The sequence below is a fragment of the Carassius auratus genome, unplaced genomic scaffold, assembly GCF_003368295.1.
Source record: "Carassius auratus strain Wakin unplaced genomic scaffold, ASM336829v1 scaf_tig00042153, whole genome shotgun sequence".
Classification (NCBI taxonomy): domain Eukaryota; kingdom Metazoa; phylum Chordata; class Actinopteri; order Cypriniformes; family Cyprinidae; genus Carassius; species Carassius auratus.
In genome coordinates, this window is record NW_020526699.1 from 44,324 (window position 1) to 52,244 (window position 7,921).

Here is a 7,921-nt window from a genome sequence, read left to right on the forward strand (position 1 = left end):
CCGTCTTGGGAAGCTGCTACTTAAAGGAATAGTTTAACCAAGAAATTAAAATTTGATTAGAATTTCTTTTTCAGATTTGAAGAGATGCATCATTACACCTCCTGCTCTCCAGTGGATCATCTGTAGTGAAAGGGTGCCGTCAGAAAGAGAGTCCAAACAGCTGATAAAAACATCACAATAATCCACAAGTAATCCACACCACTCCAGACATCAATTAATGTCTTCTGGCAAAAATATAAGTCCATAATCCAAAATTCACTGATATACTCATTTATAGCTGTTTTGCACGGTTTAATTGATAGACAGGAGTGGTGTGGGTTTTTTTGATGGTTTAATCACCTGTTTGGTGTCTCATTCTGATGGCACCCATTCACTGCAGAGGATCCATTGATGAGCAAGTGATGCGATGCTAATGTAATGTAATACTACATTTCTGCAAATGTGAAATGAATGAATTATTATTTCTCCAAATGTGTTCTGATAAAGAAGCAAAACTCATCTACATCTTAGGTGGCCTGAGGGTCAGTAAATAGTATGTTATAAGTAGCTGAAATAAGCACAAATGTTAGGGCATGTCAAAACATATCAAGGGCCCCAGAATCACCTCGAACCCCAGAGGGTTAAGAGTTTGTCAGTGTCTCTTTTGCAAATCCCTATAAACACAAGCTTTATACCACTACACACCAACAATTCAGAAAATGGACACAAACTAGACAAAGTCAACATTTACGGTCAACACCTTGTTAAAAACCATTAGTTTTCGGCATGATCCTGTTTGAGTCGAATGTTTTTCATGCTTTAAATAGATGTACAGTCTTACAGTTCACAACAAGTGAACACTGCAAAGAACACTATATTCCACGATGCAATGCACTCATTAAGTTGGAAAATAAACATTAACTAAGATTTAAAAAATATATATTTATTTGATTGGCCTGCCAAAAAACATGAAACACTTTGGCCTAAAATTAGATTTAAAAATAATCAGCATAGCTTTACCACACTCAATAAAACAAGCATGTTACCAAATGTTAGTTTGACTATCAGAAGCAGTACAGGTTTAGGACCAAAATGAGCTATTATTAGTAATAAAGAGAAAAGCAATTATCCAGAATATGGAAACTTGAATAATTGACACCAAAGACTCACCAATCATACAGCAACAAAACACACAACCTGAAGAAAAAATGTAAGTCCTTCAGAAAACATGCTGATTTAATGAGATGAAAAACAAACACCCAGACACCATTAGACAGATAAATGAACAAAGTCATGACAAGAACAATTTCAAAATAAAAGACACTCTAAATAAAATAAATAAATAAAGGTTCCATAAATAATAAAAGTTAAAGGTAATAAAGGTTATAAAGGTTAAATAATTAATTATAAAGGTTAAAGAAAAAATAAAGTTTCTAAAAAGAGGTTTTACACTAGAAGAACCATATTTGGTTCCCCATAGAACATTCCAGCAAGCAGTTTTCAAAAGAACCTTTTTTTTTCTAAGAGTAAAGAACATTTCAATGATCTAAAGAACCTTTTTCCACTGTGGAATGGAGACATTCCTTGGCTGTTAAAAGTTAATGTTGATGTAACACACTCACTCACCCTTTTACACGCTCAAGGTTGGATCCACCTGATTGCATTTGATTTTTCGAATCCGGTTGTGGATGTGACAGATAAAAGGGTGTGATGCACTTCTGGGCTGCTTTGTGCCTGTATCAGCGCTTAAACCCTCCCGTCCAAAATGCTGCATGTAAATATTTGATGCTGCTGCAGCTCGTTCTGGGCTCTTCTGAGTTCTCTGTTCTCTTTTGAGCACTCCGCACTAAAAGCTACAAGTTACAAAAAGACAAATACAAGGAAACGGCTTATGAATTAGAAATCATACCATGTGCTGTAAAAAACACATGGCCCATCATCAACTCATATTGTGTTTTTTATGTAGCATTCAGAGCAGATGCTCATAAACAGCTGCATACTATAGATAGATACACACAAAGGAAGGAAGGAAGGAAGGAAGGATGGATAGATAGGTGTATTTACATTGAGCATCATTTCCACTTGTTTATTCTTCTGTCTCTGTTAGTTTATCTGCTGTAGCGTTTTCATTTCCCTCCAGGGTTTAATAAAGTTCAATCGTCTCGTATCTGACATCCTCACAATCATTTACGACTAAAATAGAGCATTAAAAACATGCAATGCACACGTAAACACCGCCTCACTTTCAGGAGAGGTTATCGGCTCCCGCTTCCAGAAATAATGGAGTCTGGAGGAGATGCGAGCCTGTTTTGGAGGAGAGATTCATGAACGTGTTTGCTTTACCGCAGCCAGAGGCCTCAGGGACGCGTGGCTCTGACAGAGACAAAGTGACAGGCGACTGAAGAGGATGCTGGGAACCGAGGGAGGCTTGTGTAGTGTCAGACGTTCACTCTGTGATCAACGGCCGGCCCTCGGACCCCTCACCCGTCTCGTGCTCGGTCAAGAAAAAGCATGATCCACTTCCGCGCTAAAGCCCTGCGGAAACGGCATGCGAAGCCGAGCGGAACGAGAGACATTTACGCTGTTTGGACAGAGCCGGGGGAGCTTCGTCCTCCCAGGTGCTTGATACTGTGTGTTTTTCACTCTGAACTGAAGGATTTCTCTCTCGCAGTGACAAAGCTGTTCCAGTCATCGCCCGAGGACCTGGTCTTACATGACACGGCCTCTTTTCTTCCTCTCTTCAGCAGTTTCTCCCCTCTACTGCAGCAGGCAATATGCTGTTTCTTCTTCCATTGTCCCAGCTCAAATTTGTAATGTCATCAACTGTCATCTTGAATATCAGCAAAAAGTACGGCCCACATTCAGGCCACTTACAAAAGAAACACATATCAGATTGTCACGTAAAATGGCTAATCACAGAATGTGTACTTTTATGTGCCACTCTATAGAGATTATTACACTACAATAGGATAACAGGGTTAAAGCGTAATTGGAGTTTTCAATCACAAATCCTATGTATCCAAAATGTCAGATTCATGTTTATGTAAGCTTTAAAAATAGATGGATACAGTTAAAAAAAAATTACATTTAGAGATTGCGTTTATGTTTCTTTGATATTCAGTTCAGTTTATTGTACTTCCTATATTCAAATTCAAATGGCAACTCTGCATCCTATCTGCTAGCTCAGTTCAAATTGAGGATTTTTTAAATTTGAATTTGAATTTTAAAAGGTGTTCTTAATTCCGTTTAGAATGATGCATACCTCACTAACCAGCAGGTTAACACACTGCTACTTACCACTTCTTAAGCAGTGGGAATTGAGGTAACAGGTATGCTAATGCAGGGACTGAGTGGGCGGGGTGTCGGCGGGAAGGATCCGCCTCCAGCAGGTGGTTGGGATGCAGTGGTGCTCACTGGCTTTTCCTTAGGGCATAGACACATACACACACACACACACACTCACACACTCACAGTGTGCAACTATGCAGACTTCTCCTGTAGGCCCAGGGCTTCCTCGCAGGGGTGACAAGCGCTGACTGAGAACTCTGTAATTGGAATGACCCTGAACTCACACACACACACACACACTCCTCGATTCCTGCTTTAGATAGATTGTCAAACTCCCAAACTCCCGCTGCTCATTTGCCGATGTGCATGACCGTGTCCAAGAGGCAGCCGCACTTGAGACGCAACCAAATTGATGGAGCTTCAGTAAATGTGTGTGTGGGCTCTTACACGAGGAGGGGACGTAAAGTGATTTGTGATATGACACGCTCTGCTCGAGTAAGAGGGAATGGGGTATGTTTCTCAGGTCTTTGGGAATCATTCCGCACCTGTTACAGAAGCCCGGCATGCGCTAGTTCAGCACTTTTTATATAAGAGTGAAATCTAATGAAATCTGACAGGTTAGACCACCACATACTCAATTTTTTGCAAGTCAGTCAGAGTCAAATCTCAAGCCTTCGCCCTCATGTTCTGATTGAAAAGTCGCACTGGAAAAGTCTTGACTCAGACCTTGATAAAAATTGTTGAATAAACCATGTCTTCTTAAGATTTATTAGCCTTACTAAAAAAAAAATATGAACACAGCTAGAAAAAAAAAGTCAAACGATATTTACTACAGAGTTTCCCAAACTGGAGTTTGTATGTTGATGAAAAACTAATGATTGATTAAATCATTAAAAGGTCAAATTAAATAAATTGTATAAAATGTATTTGTTTACCTGCCAGGGGCGGACTGGCCATCGGGAGCACCGGGACATTTCCCGGTGGCCTGATGGTCATTCTGGCCTGCCACTGTGCAGTTGATCAGGCTGATGTGCAATAGGCTGTTATGCAACTGCGAATTAATTAATATGAACTACCGAACTGATTTAAATGATTGGCGATCCCGCTTCGAACTCCCGAACTGACTCAAATGATTCGCGATCCCGCTTCGAACTCCCGAACTGACTCAAATGATTCGCGATCCTGCTTCGAACTCCTGAACTGATTCAAATGATTTGCGATCCCCAAACTAACTCAAATGACTCGCGACCACGCTACGAACTACCGAACTGATTTAAATGATTTGTGATCCCCAAACTGACCCCGCGAATCCGCTTTGAACTCCCGATCTGACTCAAATGATTCGCGAATCCGCTTTGAACTCCCGAACTGACTCAAATGATTCGCGAACCCCGCTTTGAACTCCCGAAATGACTAAAATGATTCGTGATCCCGCTCCGAACTCCCAAACTGACTCAAATGATTCGCGATCCCGCTACGAACTCCCGAACTGATTCAAATGATTTGAGATTCCCAAACTAACTAAAATGATTCGTGATCCCGCTCCAAACTCCCAAACGGACTCAAATGATTCGCGATCCCGCTACGAACTCCCGAACTGATCCAAATGATTTGCGATCTCCAAACTGACTCAAATGATTCGCGAACCCGATTTGAACTCCCGAACTGACTCAAATGATTCGCGATCCCGCTACGAACTCCTGAACTGACTCAAATGATTCACGATCCTGCTCCGGACTCCAGAACTGATTCAAATGATTTGCGATCCCCAATCTGACTCAAATGAATCGCGATACCGCTCCTATTTCCCGAACTGATTTAAATGAGTTGCGATCCCCAAACTGACTCAAATGAATCGCGATCCCGCTCCGATTTCCCGAACTGATTCAAATGATTTGCGATCATGCCATGAACTCCCGAAATGATTCAAATGATTCGCGATCCCACTAGTTTTTAACTGCAGATAGTGCTCTAAGCTAGTTTTTGACCACACACTCAAATGGTAATGAAGAACAGCCCTACAGAACAGAACAGAACAGCCATACAATCTGCAGTATGAGACATAAGGCCAAATCAAGTTTTTTATTATTATTCTTCACATCCATGAATAAAAGTCATGTGGGTTTGGAACAACAAAGGTAAACAAGTAAATGGTGACAGATTTTTTTTTTGGGGGGGGGGGGGGTGAATGAATGCTTTAATTCTACTGATAATTGATTTTCAGTTATTTGTGCTATGTCACTTTAAATATTTTTACTTATATGAACTGTCTTTTGCTCATTTCCGCAAACAAAAAGATGCAAGACTGCAAACTTTCCAGTACTCCTGTGTACTGATAATCCGGTTTCCACCCAGTCCCAGGAGGTTTGTCTGTTTTATCCTTCTTCACTAAAATGTCTTAAAATTGCTTGGTTATTGACCAGTAATGCTATGAGATTGTAGATATACAATAGGAATTTTGTTATTTACTACTTTTTTCAAAATTATATTAAACCTGGAAAATATTGGAGAAGATCAATTAAGTTTTCAGGAGCACATTACTGTGATAAATGCTGAACTACATAAAAGACAACCTGACTACACCAACATATCAACAATCTAATGAGATGCGCACTTTTTAAAAGAGTTGATTTAATGACAAAATCAACATGAGAGGTCATGGACATGTTCCCATTTCCTCGGATTCGGGTTTTTTGTATGAATAAAAACAATCAAAATTGTTTTAATGAAATTTTCTTTATTTCTTTTTTTGGTAGCTGCTGCATGAAGTGAAGATGCGGTTTGGGAAGGATCTTAATCTAGAGACTGCTCTTCAAGTTCTGAACAGTTTACTTCAGCAAATTGACACAAACACAAAAAGTATGTTCTTTTTTTCCTTAACACAACCATTAGTTGCTTGGTTTGTTGAACGGTCACTGTAATAATCTATTTATACCATGGTTTGTCTGAATATCTGATTCTGATCTGCTAAAAGGTGTGCATTAAAATACTTTGATTCACATGTAGTTCCAGTCAGTTTAATTACAATTAAAGTTTAATGTGCTGCTGCAGTGACATACATGCAAACAAAACACTTGCACACGGAGATCGGAGATTAAAGTAATGTGAACTGAGACATTTTGCATATAATTTATAGTCCAAAATGCAATGCTGTTTTACATTTGATTACTTTATTTAAATTCTGTACTTAAAATCTAATGCAAGACCTAACTTAAAAAACCCTGAAAGTCAGTTTATTTTATTTGTATCTTTACTCTGTTGTATTTATTTGTGCTGTTGCTTGTAGTTAGAACATTCTCAATAATATGATAATATATATATTTTTTGAAGTATAGTTTTTCCATAAACATAGCATATACAACGGTACCGAAACCGTGACTCTAAAACCGTGAAACAAACCGAACTGTGAAAAAGTTGAACTGTTCCACCCTAATATTTACATAATCATTTGGCAGACGGACGCTTTCATTTAAAGCGACTTACAATAGATAAAATAAAAAAAATAAAAAATTAAAAAAGGGGGTGGACAGTTCAGCTTTTGAGTCAGAGCAGGAACCTTCAGGTACAGTTTAAGCTATTAGCAAAACTAAACATGCTAGCTATACTCTTAGAACAATATATGAGCTTTCATGATTTATAAGATCATCAGTAGTAGGACTGTGATCATTGGGACATACAATTGATGGCTGCATAATTAATACAGATTATTGAAAGTGCTTATTTCATATTGCAGAGAAACTCAATGTGCAGAGTGAGAGAGAGGGGGATTCAGTGAAAGATGATGGAGACAGTGAATGCCTTGATACTTCTTGATACTTCATTTGATTATTTTGCCGTTCACAGTCTGAGGATTTTGATTTATTTTTTAAGTATAACCCAATTCAAACCACTGAAAGAGCCAAAGAGTTTTACAGTCTGGTGGACACATGAACTGGGTGGTGACTGCAGAAACAGAGGAGGCCTGGGATTGAGTCAAATTCCCTGAATTACTGTCCCAGTCCGGCCACTGGCTCTTGCATTCCATGTGACCATTAAACACCATCAGAGAAACATAAACATGCAAATGTGTTGTTAATTTATTGAAATATAAACTTGAAGAATGTATTTTTGCTTAAAGGGTTCAGCTGGCAAAAAAAAGTTTGGGAATCAAAGGTTTCGTAAATTAGATTTTATAAGATATTTCTGACTATAATTTTTGAGTCATATTTAAAGCCATTGTAAATCACTGATAAAACTGCACAGCTTACCTGTGGTCAAATCATCAATTAATAAAATTTAAATCATTTTCTGAATGTAACAAAAAAGTTAAAAACAGCCAATATTATTATTATTATTATTATGATTTAAGAATGAATCTGAGCAGTTTGACATTTCACCAACAGAGAATGACCTAAAATATTGTAGGCTACTAAATATTACCTTAAATAATTGTCAAAATACAGCCTCACTTCTTGTTTGCAATTGTTTTGTTTTTCTTTGAAAAAGTCATGAAATTCAAAATAAAGGCCTGTTCACACCAAAATGATAACTAGCTGTATTAGCGTCCATGAACAGATGATGGACGTTTGTCAGGTTAGACAGAATCTTGAATTTAATGCCAATGGCCTTTTTTGTGATCCAGAAAAATTGATAAATTTTGGAACAACATGAGGAT